Below are 14,411 nucleotides of genomic sequence, written 5' to 3' on the forward strand. Positions count from 1 at the left end.
AAACATGACACAATGACCTGTTCAAGCAGCCTTGAAACTGCATGCTCGACTGATCCCAGCATCATTTTAGCCACAACATCAGACAACCAGAGTCAAAATAGTGCAGTGCGGCTGCAGCTTTAATGGTTTTATAGCTTCAGAGCTCAAGGTTCAATGTGGAGGCTTTTCTAATCCATTAACTGACACCATGGGCAATTACCTCCCCATCGTGTACAGCAATGCTTTGAAACAGATGGCCAAAAAGATTTATAGATATACACATGAGATAGTGTTTTAATAACCTCTGGAGCCAAAGATTTGACCACGTATACTTCTTATGTGGCTGCTGATGTGATGGTTTAAAGACCTCTGATCAATCAATCCATCAGAAAACATCTATTTCTATGACATTACACTAAATGTATATAATATTAGTACTGATCTGTTGCACTCCCTCAAAGCTTCAAATCCCTTTTCTCACTTCTACTTACCAATTATCTTCCTTGTGGCTGGCAGATTTAATGAGGGAAATCAATAAGATATAATGGCTTTGTACAGCTGTTGTAGATACCAGTATGTTAACACTGGAAGGAGTCAAACCCAATCTGGAATACATTATTAAAACTGTGTCACTCGCTCAACAGGATCAGCCCACTGGCTGAGGCTCCAGATGTTCTGTGTATTGATTGGTCCCAACACATTCCGTCGTCTCCCATATGTAGAGACCGACACACCAGACTCCGTTAAAAAATCAGCTAATTTAATATCTCCTTACCTATAAGCGAAGGCTTACACCTCTAAAACAGGTGTGGGGTGCTATAACGAATCATTACAGTCAAGTTTGCAGTTCGGCAAACATATAAAACTTCAAACACTACTTTTTCAAAAGTTAAGTCATTCTAAATGTCAGGATATGCCCGCCTTTATGACCAACCCCTCTGGCCACAAAGTTGAATACAGCTCGTTGGGTTAAACGGCATTAATTGAATCAAATCCAAAGGTTTTCCCAAAATAACAAGCTTCTTGGTGGATAGCTTCTATGCCGAATCAACTATAGACCCTAACCGATTGTAAAGCCCCCCAATTAATGTTACAGTCCGCATGCGTTATTTGCTAGTAATCGATAAATTGTTTAATTGGAAGTTTTGTAAGCGGACTTCGGTGTGACGTATCGGGGCAACGATAAGACATCACGAGTCGCTTACAAATCTTTAAAATCCCTCTAAAGCTTTTCCTGCAGTGAGAAGCTTTAGGAAATTGTTGTTGTAGAGGAAGAGGAGATTTATTTGTGCAAGTTTGCATAAATAAAGCACAAAAAAATAAATAAAAATTATGAATGACAGCGGCGTTTAGAAGTAACAAGCACATGCTGCTTACCTCTGGATTCGCTGCTGAGATCCGTGTTTTCTTTCTATATTCCCCAAAGATATGAAAACGAAAGAAGGTTAAGAGTTGTCCTCTGTTGGTCGCTGGTCGGACAAAAAGTTCCCAAATTTACATCCTGATGTGAGGAAAAGCCGCTGTGGAAGAGTCAAACTGGAGCGAAATGAACGTGTGGTTGAGCTGCGCAGCTGCGCCAGTCACTGCTGAAGTTTAGTTCAACAATATTCCCACCGACAAAAACAGAAGTGAGACAGTCCCTTCCCACGCCCAGGAACCCGGTTAACTACATGCCCGGCTCAGGTGTAGTATATGACTTACGCACACACACACATACATACACACGCACGCACGCACACACATGCACGCATACACACGCATGCAGTTTTTTTTTTTTTAACAGCAGGAGTGTGTGTTTTCTGTATCCAGTGAAGCGCACACATCCAGCCGGGGCTTCAGCCAGGAGCTCCGCTGATAGCGGCGCGATACGCAACCAAACTGGGGGAGTATCGGGATGAGGGCTTTTCTTCCTCCTCCTCCTCCTCCTCCTCCTCCCAACACTAAACCCCCAATGCCTGCAGGCTCATACAGCGCCGTCATGTTAGCAGCAGTTCACACCAGAAATAGGATTAGTTTCCCTTCTAAATAAAAGCTATGATTCCCCCACATCAGAACCACAATCAGATATTTTGTCTTGGTGTTGTGGGGCATAACAATAAAAATATACAAAGTGAGAAAAATACAACTACCACAAACGACAGGTGGGATATATATAGCCTAAATAAATTTATAATAAAGAATAAATATATTGTATGTGAAGAGAGCTGTTGAGTTAAAAAAATAATTAAATGGCTAATGTTGGTGCGAATATATTACGCATGCGTATTGGTATTAATTGCGCAAGATCACGTGATCCAATTAAAATTGTTTCAAAATGCAGGAACGCTTGTAATTTTCGCTTGTAAACAGTGTCAGGAAAAGGAGACAGTGGAGCACGTCCTGATTTCATGCAAGAATCATGAAGTGTAAAGAAGAGCAGTGCTTACAGGTCTACATGGGCTCCGACAAGTGGAGGCCAGGGTTAAAGATCTGCTTGAGTATGGGGGGAAAATAAAAATGATGTTTAGATTTTTTGAGAGTAACAGGACTAATTACAAGACTGTACTAGGTTTGGACAACAGTGGAAGATACAATCCAGAGGTAGGCAGTAATGCAACTTAAAGGATACCGTAAAAACCCAAAGAAGAAGAAGAAGAAACTTGCATGTGATACACCAATTCTCCCCATGCTTTCAGTTAAAATGGTTAAGTTTAGGCACAAAAAACCACCTGGTTAAGGTTAGGGAAAGATCACGGTTGGGGTTAAAAAGTCAAATGCTGGAAAAATGTCCCGTTTAACGGCTCTAAAATACCCGATGTGATGGTAAAAAATGTCTGATTAGTGGTCTGCAAGAGGTCTGGCAATCCAGAAACCCATTCCATACCAATTGAATAAACTGCTACCGGCACGGAAAACCAGTCCAGACCAACAGCCTGTAGATCAATTATTGTACTGGTTCCATAGTTGGTACCTTAAATGATAATGTAGGCTACAGGATATTGACTGTATAAACAGAATTTGTAATGTTCAAGTGTAATAAGACAAAGAATACAGATTAGATGTGATGAGTTCACAGATGTGCAATATAAGATTATAGATTTCATATTAATATAACGTGTTATGAATGAGGGAATACTACAAAAGAAAGAACAGAGCCAGTGAATGAGAGAAATAAAACGTTATTTTTATTATTGTTGTTTCATTGTTATGATCTAAAGCATCAAACACTCTACAGATGATTTACTGTACACACTCTTAATTTCATTTTCATCCTCTGCGTTTCTTCTTTCCATTCATTCATTACATCCAACTCATGCAGCAGTAAATACAAAGAACAACAGAACAAATCCACATTGTTATTTTTCCTCATGAATTCTACGCCTTGATTTTTATTACTCATGGCTTTAATTTGCATGATTTACCTGGTTCCTCAGATGTGGTGGAAACACAAACCGGATGCACAACAGGGACTTGTAGTTCCAAGTGTATTTCATGAGATTAGTTCCTCTGGTTCCAAATTACCTGGAACTTTTGGTGGAAACAGGGCTTTTTTTATTGAATGAACACCATTTTTATCGCCCCGTGAGACTGTAATGCTTATTATTACGCACCAAAAACCAAAAATGTTGGATAGATGAAAAAGGGAGATAAAGCTATACCAAAGATTTTTATCACTAATGAGGCAAAAAACTTTTTGTCAGGAGCTCAAATGAACATTGAAACATGTTTTTCTTGCTGTAATCATTCCTCCTGTTCATACTGACCATTAGAAGATCCCTTCATAATAAACTTATAATATAAGCGATGGAGGACAAAATCCACAGTCCTCCTTCTGTGCAAAAAGTTTATCTGCAGCTAATATGAAACTTCAGCGTCCAAATGAGTCAAATCAAGTAGATATCTCTCAACGTTACAGTCTTTTTAGTGCCAAAGTCCCTCTTTTTGTTACTATACTTCCACCTGCAGCTCAACAGGGATACACTGTCCGAGGAAACACAAAGAGGGAATTTGATGCTAGAAAGACTGTAAATGTGACAGATATCCACTTGATATGACTAACCCAGACTGCTGAAGCCTCATATAAACTTCACATCAACTTTTAAAAGCATTTTTGCACAAAATGTGGATTTTGGCCTCCATCACTTACATTGAAAGCACATTTGAAGGATCTTTTAACAGCCAGTATGAACAGAAGGAATGATTACAGCGAGGAAACTGTTCATATGGACACCTGACTGTTGTTTTAACACACATTTGGAAAAACTGTGAACCTATCCTTTGAAGGTCCCCTCCAGACAGGTATTAAGACATATAAAAATTCTCTGGTTGAATAAATAATGTTTCTTATATGATTTTTTTCACAAAAAAGTATAATTACCTTGTTAAAATGACATCTCCTCCTTCTCACTCATTTAAAATTCCAGTGTCTATGACTATGCAAATATATTTCATTTCACCAGATGTCTCCTCCTTCAGTGTAAAGCTCATTCTCAGTGTTTGTTCACTGGAGGCTTCAAGTTTCCACATCGCACTTGTGTAAATTGAATATCGGACCACGACTGGCATCCAAACTACTTCTGATGTCACAAATCATGCTCGTGTGCCCCCTAAAAGTCAGATTTTCAGTGAGTGCTGAGAAACTTTCCACTTTCAGCAGATGAATGTGAAAACAAACTCTGCACATACATCATTCTGTACAGCGAGGCTCAAACATCAAACTAAAGGAACAAGAAGAAAAACACATTTTTGAGTACGTCTTGTTTTGTCCAGAACCCAAAGATATTTAATTTACCGCCACAGAGGACTAAAGAAACCAGAAAAATTAGGTATTTTTTCTAAAAACAATGACTCAAAATGATTAATTGACTATCATTAATTAATCATCAACCATTATTTGTTAATTTTATGATGGTTGACCAATCGTTGCAAATCTAATTTGGTTTTATTGTGTCATAAAACAACCTACACATCACACACTTACCCACATATTCAAATCACACAGATTCAAATCATAAACATAAAACATGAACACAAAGAAAAGCAAAACCAAATAAATAAAGCGTTGAAGCACGACACAAGCTAAATACACTAAAAATTAAAATAATAAAACTTTTCCATAGTCTAAATCCAAAGGGTCTATCTTCAGTATGGTGGCTGTTTTAGGACATCTGAAGGTGTGGTCGTTTTATAGGTGGTGCAGTTGTAAACCAAAAGTCAATAAAGAGGTAAACAGCTGCATATTTGCTCAAGGTGGCAAAGAAAATGATTCAACTTGAGCAAAAAGAATTGCACTTGTGAAGGAAATTATGATAATTAGAAGTGTACTAATGGAGAAAACACTGTATTATGATATTAATGTTTTAATGATTATCAATAATATAGATATAGATAGATTCTCAACTGATCAGTTTCTGTCTTCAAAGAACATGATGTACTGTTGACCCTGTCTTTATATGTTGTAATCACATCGTTCTGTTTTTAACGTCTCGCACCTTGTTCATGTCGGCAAATTGTTAGGAAAGAAGAAAAAGGTTATCTGAAGTGCATAATACACAGGGCCGCCGACTCAAAGAGATGATTGTTAGAAAAAGGGGGAACTAAATGCAAGAACTGGAAGTTGTAAAAGACGGGAAGGACACCATATATTGATTATCTTGCAGGAAACAGGCGTCTACAGACAGAGACGTATGACGGTTGTGTTGTATAAAATGTATGTGCAGGTTGATCGATGTTCTTCTTCCTTACTACAGAGCTCGGGAGGCCTATATGCATATATTTTATTAAAGGTAGTTGGACCGCAGGAAAATACTGTGTCTCTAGTATTTAATTTCCTTCGTCGCCTGACTAGACAATCTGATATTTCAGCTGCAACGACACAATTATCCCAAAAACTTTAAGAAGTAAAGGAAAAAGGGAATAAAAGAATAAACTCGGACTGCAGAAACATTCCAGGTGGTCAAAGTTGTCTGAATGACTCATTTGCATTCAATCTAAACTCACCTTCAGCTCTACATGTCAGACTTGTTTCAGCTTCCATTAAGCTGCACTTTATCAGCCAGAAGCTAAAAAAAAATACAGTTGAGAAAATAGAAGTTTCACTTATTGTTCTTGGTAACAAGTCGATATCAAGACAATGTCGTGATGCTTACTGCAATACAGCAATATTCAACTTTTTCAGTCCCGGTACCGATACTTGGGCTTTGGGTATCAGCCGATACCTCGTACTGGTCCAGTACCAGTGTTTAATCACTAAGCTGTTTGCCTCACTGTGTGGACGACACTGGGATGATTCTTTTATGTGTAAACGCACAACGAGGCTTGACTTAAACATTGTTTTCCTAACTTTATAAAACAAAATGTAGGAAATAAATACATAGATATAAATTTGCTTAATTGTTATTTATTAAAATAATGGTATCCAATACCGGATCGACCCATTGTTATCGATACCTGATCCAGCCATTTGAGTCGGACTGATATCTGATATCAGTATCGGTTTCGATGCATCTCTAGTATCACCTGCATTTATTTATCTTTTTTTCTGTTTATGTAAACAGAAATACAAATTTCAGAGGAATCAGACAATAATGTGTAACTTGATCTAACAGATGGGCTATCTTTACAATAAAATGTCTTAAAACAATAAATCTTTTTATTTATATTTTAAGTTTTCATATTGTTGCTCCACACTTTATGTACTTATCGCATCATTTCCTGCTGGTAATAAATAAATGAGCAGAGTTAATATGTTAATAATGACACATTTATAATGAGATTCAGAATATTTTTGTTTTATTTTGACTTCTGTGTTGTTTTTTGTGAAAAATATGTTTAAACACAAGTGAGCTTTTATTTTGAAAACACAACAGGAAACGTTACTTTTCATTCTTCCTGGCTTGACGGTGGCAGATTAAACTCAGTCCCCAGGGTTCACATGGAAAGCTATTAAAAAAAAAAAAAAAGAAGCCAGCTACCTCTTTAAAACTAGGAAATAACATGATTTATGAGGTATTGATCACCACAAAAATGTCGACTTTAAACAAGAAACAAGCCAGTTTTTAACTGGAAAAAACAAATACATGGAGCAAAACTTTTTTCTCAGACAGATGTTGCACGTGCTGCAGCCTAATCCATGCTTCAGATTGAGACCTACTTTTACATAGATTACACATAGTTTAATTTATATTCATAATAATCTAGTTAGACTTCCCAGAGACATCAAAGTGGATTTATTTCTCATTTTATTGATGCGTTTTCTTTTTCATTTCACCTCACAATTTTCTAGACATTTCAGATCGAAGCAATCCAAGTAAATGTTCAGAGAGGTCTGGGAGAGCGGTCGCGCTGTCAAGCCCAGTTAAGCGTGCAGTCGCCCCTGCTGCTAATTCGAGGGCTTGGCGGGGCACAATGGAGGCTTTGTTGCTGGAGAATTTGTCTGAGAAGTAATCCTTGACACTGGGCCATTCAGGGGCCCTAACCTTTTGTTTCATAAGTCTCCTGAATGTTACAGTAGGCATCGCTGCATTAGAACAACTTAAAGTGCTACGAGTCGCCTGGTATGGCAGGAATTGATTTATGTAGCATGGAGCGAGCTGTGATTGTGCACGAGTGTGTGTTTTGGAGAAATTGAGTGTGGGAAGGTCAAGGGTCATGAGCAGGCAAAGAAGTTGAAGTCAAGACATACACACACACACACACACACACACACAAGTATTACATGTGTCCAGAGCCTTAGAGCTTAAATTTTGTTGACTCTGCCACATGGTTACACTGTCGTTACTAGGGCTGTAGTCAACCAAAGAAAATCTTGGTCGACTGAAATCGTACATAATCTTTAACTAATCGATTAGTTAAAGATTAGTAGAGTGGGGGGGGGGGGGGGGGGGGGGGGGGGGGGCAGAGTGCACCGTGAACTCAGCAGCCACACATTTCTCTGTTTTCTCTACTCCTCTGTTTTGTGTCTTCAGGTTAGGCTAACCCATTGTTGCTAACTTTGGAGCTAACTCCCTTCACTTTTCCAGCACTTGGGGAAACAACAGACGTGACTTTTTAGCATTTATTAACTGACACACTGTAGTCTGTACTGTACATTTACTGCCAGACTGACAACTTACTACTAACCACTCTTTCCCACCTGCTACGCAAACATACTATGCAATGCCGTATTCCTTAACGGTTAGGCTACCAATAGTTTCCAAGGCAATGAGACAGAGGTTGACTCAGCGCTGCACAGAGACTCCCAAATGCTGTTGATTTCTGAATGAATGGATATTTGGCGTTAACTTCGGCAATAAAAAATGTTTTTTTGGCCTGGCGGGGGTTCTTTTGATAATTATCTGAGAAACACTGATTCAGTAAATGTTCAGTAAACATTGAGTACAGTTAGACCCAGCAGTCTCCGTTAGGTTGGGCGAGTTCAAAGTTGTTTCACAGGTAATCCGTTAGTCTGTCCCTCCCACCGCAGGAAATAATGGATTACTCCTGGAAAGCTGTTGATGTAGCACTTTTCTCTTTATGAGAGTAACACGGAGATTATTCGACCAATGAGAATTTAGTCGGACGAGAGCATATCGACCAACTAATCGACCAGTCGACCAGAAGACTACAGCCCTAGTCGTTACCTTAAGTTTCAACTCAATTTCAATTTTCAGTTTTATTTATTTGGCGCCAAATCAAAGCAGAAGTTATCTCAGGGCACTTTTCACATAGAGCAGGTCTAGACAGAGACCTGACATTCCCCCATGATCAAGGAAGGAAAAACTCCCCTTTAACGGGAAGAAACCTTGACTCTGACTCTGTGATAGGATGTGATGGTCAGTGGGGTCAAAAGCAGCGCTAAGATCTAAGAAGACCGGTAGAGAGAGAGAGGTCCTTTGTCCAATGCAATCAGAGGGTCATTTGTAACTTTCAGCAGAGCTGTCTCTGTGATATTATGTGCTCTAAATCCTGATCCTCAAATAAACTAGACTAGGAAGTAAAAATAGCAATATCCCAGTATACAAATGTTCCTTTCAAAGTCAAAGTCTTGCATTCAAAATGTTACTTAAGGCAACAAGAAGGCAAAGTGCTTTACACAAAACATAAAAGGCATTAAGACAGAATTTAAAAGAAACACGAGGCGTCATGAAAAGACACATTTACATAGAATTCAAAATATAATAAGACGGATAAAACAGTAGAATAAAAGTTGCAGTGCAGTGCAACTTAGGAATAAAAAGCCCCATATTGGATTAAATAAAAGGCAAACAGAAAAGCCTTGATTCAAAGGAACTGAGAGTTGCAGCAGTTTGCTCCAGATATGTGGTGCATAAAACACACTTATTGTAAGTAACAGTAAACATACTCATTATGCAAAATGCACACACTGTATACTGTGCCTGTAAAACACATTCACCCCTCTTGGACGCTGATCAACAAAAGTGGAAGCAGATCTCTACAAAGTGATCAAAATTGATTGCAAATACAAAATACGTATACGCGTTAAATCTAGATCTGAAAGGCAACTTTAGCTGTGAAATACTTCTACAAAGTAGCATAAGATGGAAATACTCAAATAAAGTACAAAGAAGTTCTTGAATGTGGGAGCTGTAGTTTTCTTATGACTAACATTTTATTGATTTTGTCTTTTAAAAGAAGCAAAAGAAGAAAAAAATCATGTCTATATACAGTACACACCAGCACATACAGTATATATACTCACATATATGCATAAAACTACATATCATAAGATAATAAGGGAAGATTACTGAATAAATGAATAAACATGTTTCATTCTGTTGGTAATTACTGGTTTAATTGGTTTCATTTAATCCGGACAAGTACATATCCCACAACTCTTCTCACAATCTATGATATTAACATTTTCAAATATATATTTTTATATATAACATACAAATCAAGGAGGGAAATAGATCATTTCATCTTATTTTTAAACTATAACTCTCATATCAATCATCTAATCTTCATCTTCCCAAACATCTGACATCAGAAACAGATGTCAGATATTTATGCATTTATATATTTAGGTAGCGCTAATCAATAAGCCAATTAAACTTTTTTCTTCTCCACGTATATTGATTTTTTTTCTTGTTGTTTTTGTGTATTTGTTTGTTTTAACCTGTGCAAATAAATAAACTCAAACCAAACTCAATTTACATTTTGTAGTTTTTTTATGACTTTATTATATTTGGGAGCTGTAGTTGTTGAATGCTGGTTGTACGTGAATCCTCGACTGGTTTTGAATGGGACACTTATCAATAACAACACACACACATACACATGCACACACACACAGTAAGGGTGTGAGTGCCACCATGTGTCGGTCATGTTACACTGATTCTGACTCATTAACTTCACTAAAACATTGGCTGACTGACTGATCAGTCTGGCTGACAAACTACTTCCTGGTTGGCTGACAAACTGCCCATCTGTTCATCTGATTGGATCATTATCTGTCTCGTGTTTGTGTGTGTGTGTGTGTGTTAGTGTGTGTGTGCATTTGAATTGCTGATCGAATGTCTGCTTGGCTGACAGTCATTGTTTTTGGTTTGCAGGGTTGACTGGTTGACTAAGTGAGCTGTTTCACAGAGCGCTGGAATGAGCGAGCTGTCTGTTTGTGTGTTTACACTGATTCCAACAAAGCTCACGCAAATACAAACACACACAGACGCACACACTGCCTCTCATGCTCTACCATGCGGACCTAAGCAAAGCTTGTTTGTAGTGTTTGGCCATGTTCAGGCTGACCAACCTTAAAGGATAAAGCGGCTGATCTTCTATATTTTTCTTATTGTCAACATGTGCAGAAGCAAACCAACATGCCACTGCACTGGGTGACATATTCCTTCATCATGAGGACATTAGTTTGTTTAGAAACGGCTCCAAAGACTACAGTTTCAGTCTCAGGAGAGTAATTCTATGTAAGGCGCAGACGCCACTGAGCATGTGCAGGAATGCAGTTGTGTTTACAGTTTCAATAGCTTGTTGTGCTACATATTTGTACATTTCTCAAAGAACTTCAGTACAAAATCAACAAAAACCATCCTGACAACCAAATGCATTAGATTCAGTCTGGACTGCCATTTTGGATTAGAAGCCTTCAGACAACAAATAATCATATATATAATCCAGTCACAGTCATCCAATTCTGCAGAGGTGATGAAAACTACATGGTTGTTTATGGAAGAAAAAAAAATCTGAAATGACCAGGAATCCTTTATATCAAATACTGGCAACTTTAATCAGCATTTTCCTTTAAAACTCACGCTCACATTTTCTCTACTGGTTGAAAACTTAAAGTGTAAAGTCAAGGGGATGCACTTCTTGAGAGTAGCAAAGTGTGCAAAATTTAATAAAGAGTCTAATGTCACATTTCTCCATCTTGTTTGAAGTTTGCTTTCTTGTTTTGTCGTTTCTTTGTCTCGCTCCCTCACACATGCAGCGCTAAGCCCATCTGCCCTCACTCAAAGCCTGATGTTGACCCCGTGACCTTCGCCCCTACTGTGTGTCTGGTGACCTTTCCACATGCCAGCGAGTCTGGTCAGTCATCTGTAGATAATGCATTCCTGCTAACTGCCCGTCTCTCTATCTCTCACTGTTATTATAACTGTATGAAAGCTGGATGAAATGACGAGGGAAACAGAGAACAATCCCTAAATCACATCTGCAACCAAAAAAAATATTTGGATTGAAGGAAAAAAATGTTGCAACATTTTAAAACATCATGACAACTTGCCAAACAAACTGCATAAGAAGAATGGAGGATAAATCCACTGGTATGAATAAACAGACACAACAGCATATACAGCAGTTGTTTACATCATTCACTACATCACTAGAGACTCAAAAATTAACACAACAAGAGTGGAACAACATCCGTGTCCACAATCTATACCAATATGTTTATTTATTTTACTGTTTTTAATACATATTGCTGGAAAAATGTCAAAATAATGTGCTCAGCTGGATAGAGACTTGAGCTGCTGCATCATAAAAAATGTATTTTATGCAGCTTGTCATTATTCAAACCCACAGACATTTATTTTAAATTCTAGTAGAGACCCCAAAGTTTCCAACAAATGTACGTCAAACTGAGTTTTGGTGAAATGTGTATTGATGAACGGAATATTTATCACCATCTTGACTTGAATATCTCACAAAGAGAAAAGAGAAAATTACATATCGGTTGAGAAAAAAAGAGGAAAAGACATTCCTCTTATTAATTAATCTTAGTAATTTTCTTACTTCCTCATTAATGGTCCCACCACTACCTCTCAACTGTTGTACTAATAGTGTTTCTTTGGTTATCTTAGTTACATTAGGTGTATGGTACATTTTTTTATGTGTTGATGTTAAAAAGCAAAATGAAATATTCCCAAAAACAACAACTTTGAAGCCATTTTAAGAAACCTAATAATTTAAAGGGGAAACACTGGTTCAAGAGGTTAAAGTAACAAAATAATTTCCATTAAAACGATGCAATTTGGTGTTAATTCTAAGGAACATATAGGGTTATTTTAATTTTGCTGGTTGTTTTGAGTTGTCCTTAAAGGAACTGCAAAAATCTTAATGACTGAAAAACTGACAGAGATCTCTTTAAACCCAAGTAAATATGAATTAATTATTCATTTATTATTGGAAACTTTACTTTCCAAATATATAAATAAGAATTGTATACCATAGGCAAAGTTTATTATGTTCTTTTAATCTTGTATCGAGTTCTTTCAACTACTGACAACTTAAATCATTGTTGTCCTTTAAAACTCAACCATTCCGGTTTTTGTTAGTGATGTTCATGACAGACGCCTTTGTCAGGAGTGGGATTTGAACACACGCATCCATTAGGAGAGCAGAAATCCCTTTGCACACGGAAGAGTGATGCCTTGAGTCTGGTGCCTTGGACCAATCCACCACCCTGACCACTGAGGTGTGAAATTAACCAGTGTCAGTCTGTACTTTATAAAAGCCAGATAGAACAACCGTTTTGGATTGACGACCAAAGATTTCAGCAGCTTTCCTTCATGATTGTCAACTTTCTTCTGGACATCCCAAAATCATATATTATGGGGGGGGATTTAAAACAGTAAATATTCTTGTCCCACAAAGACGAGAACGAGTATCTTCTCACTGCTGAAAAAAGCAACTTTCTATGACTGTGTTATCAAGTTACAGGCATAAAACTTGGATCAGGAGTGGGATTTGAACCCACAACTCAGTAAAGAGACTAGAATTGTCTTTGCTCAGGAAGGAGATGACTCTTGAGTCTGAAGCCTCAGACCACTCGGCATCCTGACAGTTGAGGGTCAAAGTTAATCACAGTAAAACTATGATTACCTTTATAAAAGCTAGCTAGAACTAGTATTTTGGATTGACAACCAAAGGTTTCAGGAGCTTTCTCCCACAATTGTCAAATTTCTCCTGGACAGCCCAAATTTGTATAGTATAGAGGGGTTTAAGACACTAAATGAAATGTCTCCTTCTGGTCACACACTGATAAGGAGAAGCTTTTCACTGCTGAAGAAAGGCAGCTTTACGTCTATTAAAGCTAAATGCACGACATTTGTGTCAGGAGTGGGATTTGAACCCACGCCTCCATTAGGAGACCAGAAGTCCCTTTGCTCAGGAAGGAGAGAAGCCTTGAGTCTGGCGCCTTAGACCACTCGGCCATCCTGACAACTGACATCACATATGAACCATAGTGAGCCTGAATTTCATAAAAAGCCATGAAATTATAAAATCAAAGTTACATTCTGCCAAATATCAACACATTTAATCATTATTGTCACTTAAAACTCAACCAGTTTTTCATGGTGAAGTTTAAGGAAATAGTCAGTGTCAGGAGTGGGATTTGAACCCACGCCTCCATTAGGAGATCAGAAGTCCCTTTTCTCAGGAAGTGGATGTCTCTTGAGTCTGAAGCCTTAGACCACTCGGCATCTTGACAGCTGAGAGTCAAAAGCTAGCTAGAACCAGTATTTTGGATTGATGACCAAAGATTTCAGCAGCTTTCTATCATGATAGTCCACTTTCTTCTGGATTGTCCAAAATCTTAAGTATAGGGGGATATAAGGCCGTTACTGATTGTTCGGTCTCACCAGCTGACCACATTTGTCAAGACTTTAAGAAAAACAAAGAGTCCTTGGTTGCTCACACCCAAGTGTGAACTCCCCTGATAGACCCAGGTTAACAAAACCAGAGATTCCCCTCTTCTCCCTCTCTTTCCCCTCACAGCTCTGCTGCTCAGCTTCCTGCTCTCTTGTGTGGCCTGCTCACAGCAGACACACACAGAAGTATTTTCTTTATGGCAGAAGATGCGAGAGTCTGCCTAAGACTCAGTAACTAAGTTATCTAGTGCCAGCAGCTACCACACAAGTCACAAAGGAGTGACCTGGGCCCTCTGACCTGCATGACTGGAGCACCGACTACCCAGCAAAGCCTGCATCCTTCAGCCAAAC

General features: G+C 38.3%; 1 protein-coding gene and 2 non-coding genes across 4 annotated transcripts in view; all 3 read right to left on the bottom strand.

The window, feature by feature from the left end:
- The window catches only part of LOC122975494 (plexin-B2-like), a 212,901-nt gene extending 211,022 nt beyond the window's left edge, over positions 1-1,879 (bottom strand). For both annotated transcript variants that reach the window (XM_044343944.1, XM_044343945.1), the window contains exon 1: positions 1,357-1,879. The gene's annotated coding sequence lies outside the window, so the exon portion shown is untranslated. The remainder of the gene's footprint in view (positions 1-1,356) is intronic.
- An 11,640-nt stretch (positions 1,880-13,519) lies between these two features.
- Positions 13,520-13,630, bottom strand: trnal-caa. The gene is made up of 2 exons: positions 13,593-13,630; positions 13,520-13,565 (listed from the first exon to the last, which is right to left on the bottom strand). It is a non-coding gene; the product is annotated as a tRNA-Leu (tRNA).
- A 159-nt stretch (positions 13,631-13,789) lies between these two features.
- Positions 13,790-13,899, bottom strand: trnal-caa. Its single transcript has 2 exons — positions 13,863-13,899; positions 13,790-13,835 (listed from the first exon to the last, which is right to left on the bottom strand). It is a non-coding gene; the product is annotated as a tRNA-Leu (tRNA).
- Positions 13,900-14,411: the final 512 nt, after the last annotated feature.

Source organism: Thunnus albacares, chromosome 23, assembly GCF_914725855.1.
Source record: "Thunnus albacares chromosome 23, fThuAlb1.1, whole genome shotgun sequence".
Lineage (NCBI taxonomy): Eukaryota > Metazoa > Chordata > Actinopteri > Scombriformes > Scombridae > Thunnus > Thunnus albacares.